Genomic DNA, 16,767 nt, shown 5'->3' on the forward strand with positions numbered 1-16,767 from the left:
TTTGTGGTGTCTGTCCCCACAAAGTGGTTGATCGTACACACATACAGAGTCCCGTGGAGGCCACTCTCCCTTCTGTAGGTCTTCTTCTATTCAGAGATTCCACATTAAAGGAATAAGATCCATTTCCCTGTTTTCAGTGGAGCTCTTTCTCACAGAAAGTGTGCACTTCTGAGAACTGCAAGTTTACACAAAGAAAAGCCACATTTCATGCTTGATGGCCCTGCGAGGAGAATATCAATTCTGCAACAACGGCAGACTGCCTTTGCACATGCACGCGCTGCATGTGTTATCTACTAAACAGGAAAGCGCAGATACAGTCATTTACTTCTGCAAATTGTTTTACACTGCGGAAATGACTTTCAGCAGATCTACAGCACCTCGACACCATGCAGAAATAATTACCTCACATGTGAGAGGAGAGGCAATTAGTGGAATCGAAGAGATTGAAATCTGCTTAAACTCTTAATCTCTACGAGTGGAACAATATAAATACAAATGGCAGGAGTAATTGCATTGAGTCCATTAATTATTAATCAAGCTGTTGGCTGATGCAACTGAGACATTAAACAACAAAGCCAGCTGCCACATAAATACAGTCGAGTGTGTGTGGTCATGAATTACAGGGCGACTGATTACTGCACAGACTGCCATTTTAACACACACACACACACACACACTCACATGTACACACAAACAAACATACATACATACACATATACATACACACTGCCTTTAATAAAGCAGTAGAAATATAAACATTAAATCAGAGGGAGACTAAGGGCCCCAGCATGCACAAGCAATTCTTTTTATATTTTGTGTTTGCAGTTATGTCCGCCAATCACTGAAGAGAGAGAGAGAGACAGACAGAGAGAGAGAGACAGACAGAGAGAGAGAGACAGAGAGACAGAGAGAGAGAGAGACAGAGAGAGAGAGAGGAAATATGAAAGGAAAACGAGCTGTGATGGCTCTCTGTTCCCAGATGTTGGTGAAAAGACACTCTGTAGGAAACAGTTTGTCTACATTGTCCACACTTACATTCAGAGCCTTAAATTGTCTTGAATACAGTTATTGAATGTCCCTCCTAAACTATACTATATTAAACAAGTGTTTACAATATCTTAATGTCCTTTAGCTCTGGTGAGAAATTAAACAGTTGTGCAAACTGACAGGTCAAGAGTTAATTCAGTTTTTTCTTTTTCTGGTGATTAAATTAATCCAGTTTTTTCAACCTAATTTGCACTGAAAATTTCTTTAAAACTCAACATTAAAACATCAAAATTAAACTTCTAAGTTGGTTGTAGGCAGCCGGAGGAAATCACTAACTAAAGCAGAAGCAAGTGGATGGACCTCTGGTCATCACAGATTGATGATATTTAACACTGTAAGATTATTTAAGGACTTTTTTTTCTCTTTAAAGACGTACCTCAAACCATTTTCAGAAACTTCTTCAGCCAAATCTGTCTTCTTACTTAAAAGTAACAGATCTTCTGGCGGCTGACAGAGGGACCAAGAGGAGCAGAGGACGTGTTTACTGCTAATAGATACGGTTTCCTCAGTTTTCTTCTAAACCCTGCCACATGGGAAACACGCTGTTATATTTTGGACATAAACACATTCATGGTCTGTTGCTCTGGTAAAGGCCGAGGCACCACATTGGCACAAAATCATTCCACTCTGGGCTCTTTTCCACCCTCTTAATATTCAAGAAACAGCACAAACACTCGTGCTGGGCATTCGGACAGGAGCTATGCAACGAGCCACACAACCTATTTTGTCTCTATCAACAGTAACTGACAGCATCTCACAAGTGGCAGGAAATGCATCTTAAATCAAGCAAGAAATTCAGATTAAAACACAAAGCAGCTGAGCGATACACGGAGAGATTGCAGGAGACACGGCCAGTTTCCAATTCTAAAACAGTAATGTGATTTTAAAAGTACACTTGAAAACTGCGAGTGAGTCGGAGGGTTACTTGTGCTCGATATTTTGGTCTAATGCTTTTTAAATGTGAGTGAGAACCTGTTATACATTCTACTTGATAATAAATCCCTATAAATAAAGATAATGGATACTCATAACTAACTACTCATAACATAAGCCCATTAGATGAGAGTCATGCAGCAAAGAAAACCAGTTAACAACTAACGCACTGATGAAATGTAGTCAATTTATTTAGCTACGTCTTTAATTCAAGACTGAGTCGCATCTCAGAATTTGCCTCCACTGCTGAAGTGAACTTTTCTTGCCTAATACGAGTTGTTTTGTGGCTGCCTTGCATTCTGGTCTATCTCCTGCTTCTGTGGATGTAGAAACAGATCTTTATGATTGTTGAACATTGGTGTAAAATGGCAGCTTTTGAAAGAAACGAAGACGCTCTTTTTCTGCGATTGTGAGGGACCAAAACCTGACATTTACCACTGCTGTTTTATGTAGATAATAATGTCCTGTTATCTAAATCCATTGAGGCGTAAATATATCACTGACAGCTGGTTCATCTCTTTTGCCATTCTGCATGCTTTTATTGCTGCATCACTTAGTCCTTGCAGGGTGTTATTTGACATGATGTAAATCACAGCTCATTTTGTGCAGTTACCCATTCAGCTTTGTTTTGTTAGATAATGTTTCATCCTGCAGTGTAGCTGTGTGTGTGTGTTGTGTCTTGTATACATACCTGCTGTTTAGGATCTTCAGGTAAACTGCATTGTAAAACCGTGTGGATGCTATGGTACTATGGTAAGTACTCTAAATATAATTACTCCAAATAAAGGCTTTAAAACTGGCTTTAAGTGGGGATTAATGTCAGACCTCTCTCATGTTTTCAGTGCTTCCTAATCAATATGGAAAAATAAGGGGTTACTCAAACATATTCCTGGTTTCTGTGGGAGAAGCAGGTGTGGAAGTAACAGCACAGTAATAACTGTGACGGCACGTGAAGTGCTGAGGCATAGTGCTGCTCGCTCAAACAGCAGCTTACTGTCCCATCACAGCTGGAGTCCAATCTGACAGATAAGCAGTCCTGTCATCCCATGTCTCCATGTTTTTACTGCTGGTGTGAAGAAAAATGGGATGTCAAAAGCCTAAAAGTGTTTTTAAAAAGTGAGCTTGTGTTAGGAGGTTTGCTGCATGGGAACAGAACAATGAACAAGTCATTATATCTTCTTCCAGATTCTCCTAAAATAATGTTATAATAATGACTGGTGGCAATACACAAAATACACACATATTGTAGCACATAATGCTTGACCGTACTCCAGGTAAGGACCTGTAGGCTTCTTACAGTCAGTGACGTAAAGAGACGCTGTACATTTCTGTCTGTGGATGATCTTAATCAGCTGAACATGAAAAGGATCTTCATAACCCACATGGTTGTAATTAAACTCCTGACTCCTCGCCCCATATCCAGGGGCTGTGTGCTGCACCTGTCCCTCATATGGCTCAGTGCTGATCTGGGTCTACGGAGCAGCTTCTGCTCATGCTCAGTCAGAGCTTCAGCCAGCAGTGAGCCAGGATCTATTTTTTGATGATAATGTTCAGTAGAATCTGCAACTGTATTTCTCCTGGAAATAACTACTTCCATGAAACAAACGAAAAGCTAAACGCCGCGTCGACACTTAGATGGTCTATTGCATATCACAAAATTCATGTTGATTTAGCATCTAAATAACACATAACCCCATAGTCTTACTAGTCACTGCATGTGTCCTGAACTTTTACTGCTACAAATTTTCTGTTTCATAAAAATAAGCCCTCTAACCTTTTGCCTCAGGCAGCGAGTGGCGAGTAACATTAGGCTAGGCAAGGCAAATTATTACTATAACACCTTTCAACAATTCAAAGTGCTTTACGTGAGGCATAAAGACACGAAGACAAGAAACACGGGGGAATGTAAAAAGAAAATACAAAAAGACACATAAATAGGATTTAAAAAGATTAAAACAAAGTAAAATAGAAGATTAAATTGAATAAATTAGAATAAGACAGATTAAACAGTAGAGTAAATATTACAGTGCAGTGCAAGAAAGGAACATACAGTCGTAAATTTAACTTAATAAAAGGTCTTCACGGGGCCCTTTTCTTACCAGAGACTATCTGGAGGCACCTATAATATCATATTTGTAATTTTAGAACTGAAATTATCTACAAGAGATGTGGACTCAAAAGCAGGTCTCAGAGGAAGAGTCAGTCGAAAACATTCAATTGTTTACTTGGCAATAAGTTCAAGGCTGAGTTCGGCAACGAGGAGGGAGGCAGAACCAGTAACGGGCTGTGGTCAGGAACACTGGGCTGGCATGTATGCAGGGGAACGGGTGAACTGGTGAGTGAGGGGATCAGGTGACTGGGAATGGCGGGAACACACTGAGGGCAGCTAAGGAATGGCAGCTCTCTGAAAAAACAGCAGAGGTTAACGAAGGGAACAACGTCAGGGAGGAGTAGAATAGTTCTTTAGTGCAGCATGAATGTTAAAATCAACAACTGCACAGTCGAAGCCACTGACGAGTAATTGATATCAAATTTGATCAATTTGCAGAATGAGTTGAGTACATCTTGTTCATTCTACAGCTGATCACAACAGAAACAGGAACATGAAGAAGAAGAGCCTGCTTCTGGGTGTCGGTGGGGGCCACTGTACGAGACAGTACCCCCATGCCCAGCACGAGAAAGAGGAGGCACACTGGGGGCCGTAGAGGTGCAGCAGATCTTCTCTCCTGTCTGTGCTGATTTCCAGATTTCCTTGGTGTTGATTTGAATCGCGGTGACTCAAGATGCGGCTTAGCGGCTTCCGCTAACATCACAACAGATGGTGACACAAACCTTCGGTGACCCGACCGGCCTTATCAGCTTCAGCCCCCCAGGCAGAAGTGAACTGTTATCAGACAGGCTGGTGTTACAGAATGTGCTTGGTAGTGATGGAGGCAGATGACGTGGCAGTGACCGGGGGGGTGAATCCCGAAGGAGGTGAGGAGGAATTAGAAGACTTCTCGAGCTGGTTGTTAACTGGTTGAACTGGTTTCTGTATACCCTTCGTGGTGCAGAGGCTGCTGTGTGTCAGGGTGCATCATCTTAGACCTGGCAGATGGGTGTCGCAGGCTGAACACAAACTGATCCATCAGTACTTTCACTTCAGAAAGTACTGATGGATCTTGAGAGGAGCTGATGCTTGAGAGGAGGCCACCTGCCCTGAAAAGATGCCTTTGTCCACAGAACAGATTGAAGTTATCAGTATAGTTGATCCTTTTCAGACCACCAGTCAGTGAGCCATGCATCAGTGATAAGAGTCTGCTGAACCTGTTGATCCCTCTGTTGACCTTTGCCAGTGGTCCACTAATAACAAACTGGGCTTCCAGGTGGCCAGACAGTGAAATCCTGGTTAGCAAACATCACTGGTTACTACTCGTAATATACTATGATTAAGTTTGGGGTGTACATAGCACATAGAACATGGAATACAGTATGTTTTATTCCTCTTAATGCTGATGAGATGAGGTTTTTCCCCTTCGCTCCACATGAGGCCTTTTCTGTCTGCTGACACTCTTCATAATTCTTCATAATAACTTTCATTTCCAAACTTATCTCCACTTCTGTCTCATGGAGATTTATTAGTGGTTTCAATCTGTTTTCCAAACGTAATATCTGGGGTGACAGTGGTTTCTGTGATGACGCTCACCTTTGGCTGTCAGTCTGATGTCCGGGGACGAAGTTGGCTGAGCTGAAGTCGCACATATTGCCCTCTGTGATAGACTGTACTCCCCAATTTGCATAATGTGGGAGTGCATTAAACAAACTGTGACCACTGGGGGGCAGGAAGACTAAAAAACAAGCTCTGGACATACTTCCAGCGTAGCAAGTTGTTATGGGTAAACATATTTAACTGCTAGATGTCCCACTTGTTTGCCAGCCAGTCGCTAACTGTGTATGTCTGCCATTTGGTGCTGGACAGGTAGCGTTCACTTGCTTTGTCTGGTTTTACATGCTGGGCTGTTGAGAATAAGTTGAGCAGTGAAACTACATGCGATCTAAGTGCTGGTGGAGAATCAAAACAATGGGCTAAAATAGGTTGAGGCTGCACAGAGTTGCACAATGTGTTAATTTTCAATAATGCAGGCAGTACAATAACTCTACATGATGGTGCTTAATACCGTTTTAGACAGCTTCCTTTTTGTTTCTCTGTCAAATATTGACAGTAAATGCTTTTCATGCCCGGCTTTTTTCTTTGAGTTATGGTTTGCAATATGTTGCAAAATGTCATCATGTACCATAATCACTTACAAAAGCCTCATATACAAACAACAAACAGTGTCAATCTCAATATCAGACCCATTTAAAAAGACTGAAGGGTGAACGCTCTGATTCTTCAAAGCTAGTCTCTCTTTCTTTCTGTCTCTGTCTGTCTGTCTGTCTCTCCTCCAGAGTCTTGTTATCTCAGTCTTTGGTCAGTGGAGGATGTCAAAGGCCCAGTGTGAGACAGAATGGATCGCCCATTAACCCTGACTTCAAAACAAACTAACAAGCAACACAATCAACACTCAGTGAAATCTGAAAGCCTGCCATGTTCACTGTGTGAAAAAAAACAAAAACCCAACAGCAGCAGTCAAGTGCTTCATCTTTTAATGAGCCTGAAGGGCTTGAAAGCAGCACGTAAGCTCATGAATAAGAAGCTATTGATTTTAATACTCATGCTGACAACGTAAGAAACAATTAAGGTGTTAACTAATAGTCGATGTGATTATAATGATCCGGAGAAAAAGCAGCCTTGGGGAGCTGTATCCAGCCAGAATGCTGTAAGTGTTCCTCGCTCTTCATTAACTTAGGCTGTTTGAAAAACAAATGTAAATTCTCCTAACTCTTGTGCAAACTGAGGTCACGTACACTTTGAATCTTCACAGACATTAGAAACATCCACGCCTTAATTAAAGGCTGCAGCATTTGATCATCACTGTACTGAGACGTCTTTCTTGTTATGTGGAAGCCTTGAAGCACTGAATAATAAGGATTCAGATAAAGGCTAAGGGAAGACTAAAGTGTGTGTTTTTGAGTGTGTTCACGTGTCTCATTTAAAAATAGCAGTAATAACAGTAGCTTGTGATTGTGCAAGCGTATCTGTGTGTGTGTGTGTGTGTGACTTTTTGACAAACGTGAATGTAAGTGATGGTGTAAATGTGTGTAAAGTTAGAAAAGGCGACAACAGGAAGCAGACAGGGTGAAATTGGCGTCAGGCACAAAGCTGGTCGGCCTCTTGAAGGGCCATTAAAGTGACATGGAAGAAATTGCAGAGACTCGCTGGAATGAATCGTTGCTTTCAGGCTTTAAACACTGCAGGTTTGCTATTTTTTCCTTTTCTGTCTTGGGTTTAAAGTTGATATTGTTATTTATGTGTAGAGCAACTTTCGTGACCACCAGGGGCTTGAAAATGATCAGAACACATTGAACAACTCGTACAAACGAATCTGTTGAGGTTAGTTTTAATTTAGTTTAGTCATGTACAAAGTTGGCCTTTCTTGTCAGATGAAAAAGAATATTTATTTATTTGAATTATAATTTCTTAATCTACGTGAATGTAGAGTTAAAAAATGTCTGTCAACTGAATGTAAAATGAATATTCTATCATAGAGTAATAAGAGAGGCGGCTGCTCTGGCCACCTGCGGCAGGCCTGTGGTCCTTTTAGTCACCATCCTCGAAGTCTCTGGAGCTCCACTCTCACTGTTTACATCTCGCGGATGTCGCAGAACTTGAGTGTCTGAAAAAAAGCTATTTTGAGCTGCAGGAATCCAGGAGTTTCAAGGTTTCCTCGCTGTAACGACGGCTTTCGTGTCTTTTCCCATCAGACTTAGTTGTAGTGACGTGATCCCAGATAAGAGTACAATGTTTTCATAACAGATGGAAAGAATAGTCAAACCTATGACAATAAAACCCCCAAAAATAATAATCTGAATGATTCATTGTTTATAATGAATATAGATTAACATGAAAGGAGTCGGCAGCAGCAACAGTCGCTGTAGAATATGTGGCAGCTAAAGAGCCAGATATTTTTCTCAGGAGTTAGTGGAAACCAAACCAATGAACTACTTAAAATGTATTCATTCAATAACTGGAAATGCTGTCATTTGATAACTCAAGCATGGATACTTATAATATTAAAAGACACACACACACACACACACACAACGCTCCACTAACTACACAGCATCGCAGTGATTCTCCTCTTAAATCAGCTCATTTGAATGCAAAGCCAGAGTTTTCTTTCCAATTACACACTTGCACTGGAGCAAAGTAAATCTGGGAAGGGTTTTAGAAATTACAGTTATTAGATTATGACGAGCAAAGTTCAGTTGAAAGACTTAAGCCTCTGCAGCTCACACGAGAAAGGAAGTGCTCCACACAGCAGTCGCCGTGCACTTCACCAGAACCCTGTATAATCCCTGTTTTAGAGAATTACTTGTGATTTTTTAATTCATTATTTTTGGTATGTCTACCAAACTGGCTGCCACATACTTTAACCACAGTAACAAGGCAGGAGCCACCAGGAAAGAAACATGTTTCATAATGTCATTTATAGAATGATAGAAGTTTGTTTATGTACATTTATGTAGTAATATTGTGAGTATAAATACAATCCCATCCCATCCTATAACGTTTTTCTGTTAAATACGGCCGTATTTAAATGTGCTTCTACATGTCTTTTCTGTAGGACGGATATGTCACAAGAAGGAAACTCTTTTCCACCCACCGCTCATCACGGAGTGATTGTCTACCATGTGTTTCATTTAGCAGGTTTTCCTGGAGGATCTGTGATTTTAATGAAGACTACAACGGCAATTGCTTTTTCCTTTGACTGACTTTGTCTGAGGTTTTGCATAAGTGACATACTTCATACCTCCATCAAGGCTCCACAAACATTTAAATGAACTATTTTAGATATAGAATCTTTTTTATTTTCATTTTAAATCTGCATCTGGATGCAAAATGCATGCAGATGTAGTTTCAAGCATAAAGTACAAAAAATGTAAAGTTTGAGATATTGAGATATCCTGCAAACAGGCACAATATACAAACCACCTACAGGGGCAAAATAAACGATTTTATGTTATAAAAAATATTTTTATAATTTTTATACAAAGCTAATGATGTTACTGTTGTAACAGAATAAAAATGAATAAGAAAAAATAAAACGTGCCAAGCAGTTTGATTGCAGCCGCCTGTCTGAGCATCATGTGTGTGTGTAAGGTTTCTGGCCCGATTGTTACTCTGACTTTTATGCCTTTAATTTGGACTGCTCTGTGTTGTGTATTATCCTCACCTGGTGGGTGTGTTTGTATCAGGGGCCACAAGCTCCAAAATACCTTTTCCTCTCTTCTGTGACCGTACACCCGAATGCTTTGACACCAAACTGTGTGGCCCTCAGCTGTATTTCTGCAAGCTACGCCTGCTGTTTTACAAGCTTTTCAGTGGACAAGCAGATTTAAGTTGCAGTTGTTGAACACAACCACTTGTGGGTTTGTTGTGTGTTTCTTAGGATTATTGAGTGAACTGAAGCAGCCCTGTTGCCTCCATTGAGATCTTTTATAGTGTGTGCAGAAGTCTGGTGAGTCTTTTGGCTGATTTTTAATCAGAATTTTAATGGTCGTACTCCTCCAGTCCGAACATTGCTTCCTTCCTGAAGAACTGAGTTAAAGATGAGGGGTTCCCAAGCTGCCGGTTGCTGTAGCTACAGAACTGTGACTCTGATAATCCGAACAAGCTGAGGCAGTCAAAAGCTGTGGTCCTACAGGGCACCAGCCAGTGGGGCGGTTGTGGCTCATCCATTAATCACAGGGTTGGTGTTGCACCCCTGGCTCCACCGATCCACATTTCTCAAGTGTCCTTGAGCAAGACACTGAATGCCTAGCACTTTATTATAAAAGTGCTATATAAATGTAGTCTTTTTAGTCCATAACATTGCCTCTGGGAAACAGCACGCTGCTTAGTGACCAGAAACCAGCAGGACCTGAACAATCCTGTGGAAAATGAAGGTGTGGAGGCTGGAGTAATGGATTCAGCTCCAGTTACATTCCTACTTCATTATTTGGGAAGTAGCCATAACTTAGAGTAACAGTATACACTCAGAGTTGCTGTGGTCTTCCTCACCCAGCCTTTATTTCCACGTTTAGATATTATTTACAGAAGTTATGAATTTAGACCCATCATACAGAGGCATATCGTTGTGTTACCGTGGATTTGACCTAGAGGTAAAAGTTTTGTTTTTCCTCATGAGCAAAACCTAAAAACCTAAACAAAAGCAGTTTTGTGCTGGTTCATCCAACCTGCCACCTATCTACTTTTCCATCACCCCAGCTGCCAGTCCATACTTCATCCTGCCATCCATGCAAGTAAGCAGCCACCACTCTCCTAGCCCACCTAGCCATCCATTCCTCAGTGTAATCTCTGTCCACCCAACCACACGTCCATCCATCATTCAGCCCTTTATCTGTTCATGTTACTATACTGGAGCCCTGCATGGGGAGAGGGTTTTTTTTTCAGTTTGACAGTACAGAAGACAAAGTGCTCTTGAGGCTGACAGCAAGCCGGTCAGATAGGAGCAGGTAAGTGGCACCTTCTGTTCATCACTGCCAGCCGAGAGTGAGCCGCCCCACGCTGTGCCTGTGATCCCCCGGCAGGATCGCTCCACGGTGGCAATCAGAGACAGAGGGATTTCAGTCAGAAGGCTCCCCGCTGCTCGCTCTCTTTTCTGGCTCTCATCAGGGTTCAACCGCCACCCTGGCTCCAACACAGTCTCATTAAATTCTGTGAAAATGAACACATGCTCTAACTTGTGGATTTGTCACTCCCTGTACTTCAGCTGTCATGCTTCAAAAAGTAAGAGGTCCTGTCACTTAGGATTTTTATATGTTCACCAAAAGATATAGATGAACAGATTTATATGTAGATTATGAGTGAAAAGTCGTACTTTTTCTGCTTGCTTTGATGTCCTTAAATCTTGTGACTTGTCCTCACCAGATAAGTCACTGCACCTGCCGCTGTTCGCCAAGAAATAGTTACAGTAAAACCACAACTTGTTGTTTCTTGTGCACTGAGCAAACAAACAAGATACAGGGTGTTAATCTGTAGGTGTTTGGACTTTGGAGACAGCCAGGCCAGCTGCTTCACCCTGCTTCCAGTCTTTACGCTAAGCTAAGCTAATCACCTCTTTGCTCCAGCTCAGACATAAGAGAAGTATAGATTTTAAGTTCTACTAAGATTATGAAATGTGATTAATTGAAAAACAGCCGTAATAATCAGGCGTACGGGTGAAGTATGCTGTTGAAAAGTCAGAGTCAGGCTCAGTCCTCCTCAGCAGAGATACCAGGGAGGGTGTGCACACCTTGCTGGCATTAGGATGCATCCCATCTCTTTTCTTCTCCTTCACATCTCAGCCATGCAGCTCACTTTCTTCCCAAATTCCTGCAGTCACACCTTAATCAATCTCTGTCTCATAAAGCTGATCACAGCCGGCCCATTCAGCCTTTCTCTCATTTTGGAACTTATTTCCCCGGCGCTGCCTCCTTAATGCCTTCCTCAGCCTCCAAACAGCCTTAATGGCTTCAGCAGATGGTGCGTCTGTCTGAGGATGGTTAATCTCTGGTTTACTGACCTGTCGTCATTCTATGGTTTAATTTAAGTATGAAAATTTAACAAAAGATAACTTCAAGAAATGCAACATCATCAAGTAATTCAACAAAAAGGTACACTGATATTTAGAACATGTAAAAGTCCTTTTACCCAGTTATTTGGTAGCTTGTCAAACCACTTTCAGAAATGTTCTCTTCCTTTGGTCAGCAGGAATATTGACCCGCCGCTCCTTGCAACACAAGTCCTTGATGTTCAGGCCTTGAAGTTTGCATAGATCTTTTAGGCTCTTTAGATCCAGCCAGAGCATCTCAAAGGCTTTGAGGTCTGAACTCTGCTCGGGCAAATTCAAACCTGTAATTCATTTTCTTTCTCAGCCATTCAGTTGCTTTTGGTTTGGTATCATTGTCCTGTTCCATGATAAAAGTTTGGTCAAGCATTAACTTTTGGTTCAAAAACAGTAATGAAATTATAGGACGGACAGACTTGACAGACCAAAAGGGCCCGTCCCAGTGGGTAAGTCCAGGACTGAACTTCTTTCCCAGTACGCCTGTGGCCTTTGCTGTTTTTTCCCCCTTCAGGTCATGATGTTTTGTGTAAACGTGACTCAGGAATCTCCGCTACCAAAGTGCTTAACTTGAAGCAACTATGAAGCTGAAGAGAAAAAAAGTAAACTGGCATCTGATTTATAATTCCCTCTGATCAGAATTACATTTTAACTTTCTGACAGGAAAAAGTGCACAACACAAACTTTTACCATATTAATGCCACGACTTGGGTTGAGCAAACAGCATGAAAGAGATACAAAGTGATAAAAATTGCATTGGAGGCAAACCTCAAATTAAGTGTTTTTGAGCTTTTGAAGATCTACAGCAGAGGTAGCGGTGATGACTGAATGTGCCCAAAACTATATCTGATAAAAGAGAAAAAAGCAAAATGCATAGGCCTTCTGCAAATGGATTACTAGCTGTAACTAATTAAACTCCAGTACTCTCTGCTTGGTGCAGAGCGAGATATGTCAGTAACTACCAGGGTGCACGGCCATGACGAAAGAGGGAGACGCACAAAACAAGACAAGTAACAGTTATTTATTTATAAAAAGGAGGTCAAACGTAAGAGGAGGACCCAACCTAACCAACCTAACCGTGGCGTGTGTCCTCAGTAAGGTCAGCAGTGGAGGAGTGAGGGGGTGCAGTGTTGTATGGTGCAGCAGCAGAAGCCAGATGTCAACCAAGAAACCAAGTGGGTGTCTCAGGGAGGAGGGCATCGAGCAACTGAGCTCCAAAAGGGTTTTTAAGGAGCACTGGCACGCCGGGCCCAGGTGTCGGCAGTGGAGCTGATGATCCTCTGCCACGCCCGCCTCCAGTACCTGCAAAGAAAGCCGCCACACAGACCGAGTTCCAGGCAGACAGGGCAGAGAGGGTCGTCACACTGGTTCAACACCTCGGATACGTCAGAAACGACTGGTCTGATGGCTACAGAAGTGGCTGTGGATATTCTTGGTTCCTGGTGATTTTGAAGACTCCCACAGCCGTTCCTTCTGTGCCGCTGTCAGTCTAAACTTTCCAATTGTACACAAGAAATTTCTGGTCAGTCTAAACAAACATTTATTTGTTACTCATAATGATTTTGTTATGAATAGCAAAACCATCAGTATGCTTGTTCAGTCCAACACCACTGCAGCCTCCAGGAGACGCTAGCAGACGCTATGTTTTCAATCGTAGTCTTGTTTACTGACTGGCCCATGGGATTCAGCCCATTTTGGGGTCAGTGTGTGTTCAGATACAGTATAGAGGAACTACGTCAGCCTGTTGGGTGCTGTCAAATTTCTGAATGGTGTGAAAGTGGATAAAAACTGTAGGAATGAAGCCCCCCCCCTGCAGCCATGAGTTAAACTCTTACTTCTCATATCTCCTGGCAGAGAGAGATAGAAGGACAGAGCAGAAGGGAATGGAATCATATAGATTAGGCTCCCGAGTCTCCTTGACCTGGTTCTCCTGTGGTACCTGCTTGTCTTTACAATAGGAAACGGTATAAATATTTCAAGTCAAATAGAAAGCGGTATAAACTGAGCTTTCATCTTTTATTCATCAAAGCCAAGGGATGTAGATGCACATCCACCAGTCTTGATGCCTGCAGGGCAAAATGCTCCTACAGTATATATTTGTGTGTGTGTGTGTGTGTGTGTGTGTGTGTGTGTGTGTGTGTGCACCTTTGTATGAAGAAGAATTCTTCATCCACACAAACCCAGGTGATAATCTAAAGCCTTTTGTGCACTCTTCTTTTTCCTGAGTGCTGGCATCTCTCATTATGTAAAAAAAAAAAAAAAAAAACACACTTTCTTATGCTGAATTTTTTATATGTAACTTCTTTTCACATTTCAAGCAGAAAATATGTAAAGAATTGTAAAGATGCAGGGATTGTAGAAGTATAACTCTTTCCAGCAAGCTCGTTTTGAGGACAAGGCTGGTGTTATTGTTTTCCTTGTGTGTCAACAAATCCCATGAAAAGACCCAAACCAACAGAGTGTTAGTCTGTCTCATTTCCCTGCTCAGCCAGCGTGTGGAAATGTTGTAAAAAGCATCACAAATATTGACCTCGTGTGCTCCGACTCTCTGAACTTGTCCACACCAGAAGAGGGGACGTGTTGAGACGTGCAGCTGGACATCTGTTGATCGTGATCGCAGTGTGCCTGCATTTAACAAATATCTGACCAGTTTTATAACACAACATGAAGCGTTAAGGACTGCAACAGCTGGAAGCAAATTAGGGTCGAGAGACAAATCAAATGTTTCTGCTATAAAACCGCAGGATGTTCAGTGGGTTAAAGCCATAGAAACCAAACCTCTCCACAGCACTTCATCACATCCCCAGACTCCCACCTGCACTTTCCTGACAATATAAAAGGGCCAGTGGACAACTAATGCTGTCACTAACCCTCCTGCTTCCTCTGCATTCAGCCAATAGCAAATAAACTCCCATGAGCTGCTCCACTGCTCTAAACTACAATAATATGCATATAATGAAACCATGAATAAGTTGATTTTTTTTCTGGGCTGAAATCAGAATCAGAATCAGAATCAGAAATACTTTATTGATCAATGATCAGACCCAAACTCTGCACGTAAATCTGGAAGAGTTGTCTTTGTCTTTCCAAATAACTCCTGAGTGAGTGTTACTGTGCAGCCTCTTCCTGCTGGCTGTCCACAGTCTCCCATCACAAATCTGCTTCAAGCTACCCACAATAATCCCAAACAAAGGCAAATAAGTCCTCAAAACCTGCAATTGTATGAAAATATGCTGGTGGCACCACAAACGATTTTAAGAAGGGGATGTAAGGAGCAGTCAACACAAGGCGAGTGAGGCTAGCATCCACAGCTAAAGCAGATTCAAACTAATTGCATCGATCAGTTTTGAGTCAGTGTCTCGTATCGTTTTTGTATTGGATCGTAGACTTTGTCCAGATACATATTGAACCGTTGTCAGTTTTTTATAATAAAAGAAAGACTTTTTTACCTGGAAGGTGCAGATTATCACACATCCAAAAGTTATACTTCCTATTGCAAGAAGACGCTGATCACCATAGTTTACATACGAAGCTCAGGAGATGCCTCGCGTGGTGGAAAGTATTCCAGGTATTAGGGGACATGAGTTATGGAAGGAGCAGGGTTCAGGAATATTTCTTTGGATGAAAGAGAGCAGAATTGGATATTGATCCTGTGAGAGGTTACAGAGAGAAATAGAAATGAAATACAAAACATCATTCCTCTCTTTGGAAGAGCGATACAATGGTCAACAGACAGAAAGATAAGACGAAGAATAGACGAGAGCGAGGGACAGATATGAGAGTTTAACAGAGTAACGACGGTGAACACCTCATTGTATGCAGATAATGACTCAGTGAATGGGATAAATACTCCATCAGACTCTTCATTTTCTCCAGAGGCCATTCTGACAATACAAAAATGGGCATGTTGAATATGTTTCACTGCGCTCTTCACTTCAGGGATGATAATAACGTATCGACATATGTTTGTGTCTAGTATTATGTAGCTCATAATGTAAATTAATTCAACTATAACAGAAATAAGTTGAGATTACTTACGTTTTGAACACTTTCCAGGCAGTGTAATACAAAGAGAGAATGTGGTACTAAAAAGTACCCTAACCTTAGAAGATACTGGTTTGATTTAGGCCTCAGCAGTTTCTGTTGTGTGAGGCTTCGACTGACCAAAGATATCACAACATTATAGAACTATGTGTCTTTCTAAAGGGCAGTTGCACTCAAGCAAAGAGGATGCAGGACAACATGGTGAATGTGAGTACCGTCATGTACCTAATGCCTGTGCAGCACATTGGCTGTTTGCAGCAAATTAACAGGAACTGCAAAAACAGTGCAGTGGTCAGATTTGCACAATTAAAGCAAGGGGAAAATGCACCTCCACGTTCCATCTGAAAGCAACGTATGAAAATGAGCGCAGTTAACGTAAAGCATGCAAGAGTTGTAATGGGCTAAAACATGCAAGAACATCAATAAGGTCCCTTAAGTGAAAGGGTGACTGAAATCCGCTGGTCAGTCGGTGTCCGGCCAGTCAGACAGTGAGGCAGCGCATGTCTCCAGGGTTTAGCAGTGTCAGACTGCACAGCAGAAAATATCAGCCTTCCCTTTATTGCTTTCTGTCTGCTGCTCTGAAAGCTTCTCCATCATCAGCTCAGAGAGCGTTCAAGAGGTCTAAACAACAATACATATCTCCTCACGCAGGGTACCAAGGTGCTTTTGTGGATTTCATCTCTTAGAATTATTAGACTATTAGGATATTAATCATCCAGTCTATCTGCTATCTGCTTTACATTAAACATTCATTTTGAAGTGTATGATGTACAATGTGCAGAGCGAGCAATATTTTTAATATTTGTTTGGACTACATCTGCATTAGAGGGTAAATGGTAAAATCAATAGACAATGATGACTTATTTTAACGTAGTTAAGTTTCGTTAGTAAGTCACGTGATGCAACTTCATTAACATAACTAACAACCACGATTGTTCACTAAACCCGGCCAAGTAGTTTTGGTGCCTGAAGCTAACCGCCTCACAGCGTTAACCACGCTCTTATTATTGTTACCATGACGACGAAGGTTTTGAGGTCATGGCCAGACAGCAAC

This window comes from Enoplosus armatus, chromosome 13 (genome assembly GCF_043641665.1).
Source record: "Enoplosus armatus isolate fEnoArm2 chromosome 13, fEnoArm2.hap1, whole genome shotgun sequence".
NCBI classification, from domain to species: Eukaryota; Metazoa; Chordata; class Actinopteri; order Centrarchiformes; family Enoplosidae; genus Enoplosus; species Enoplosus armatus.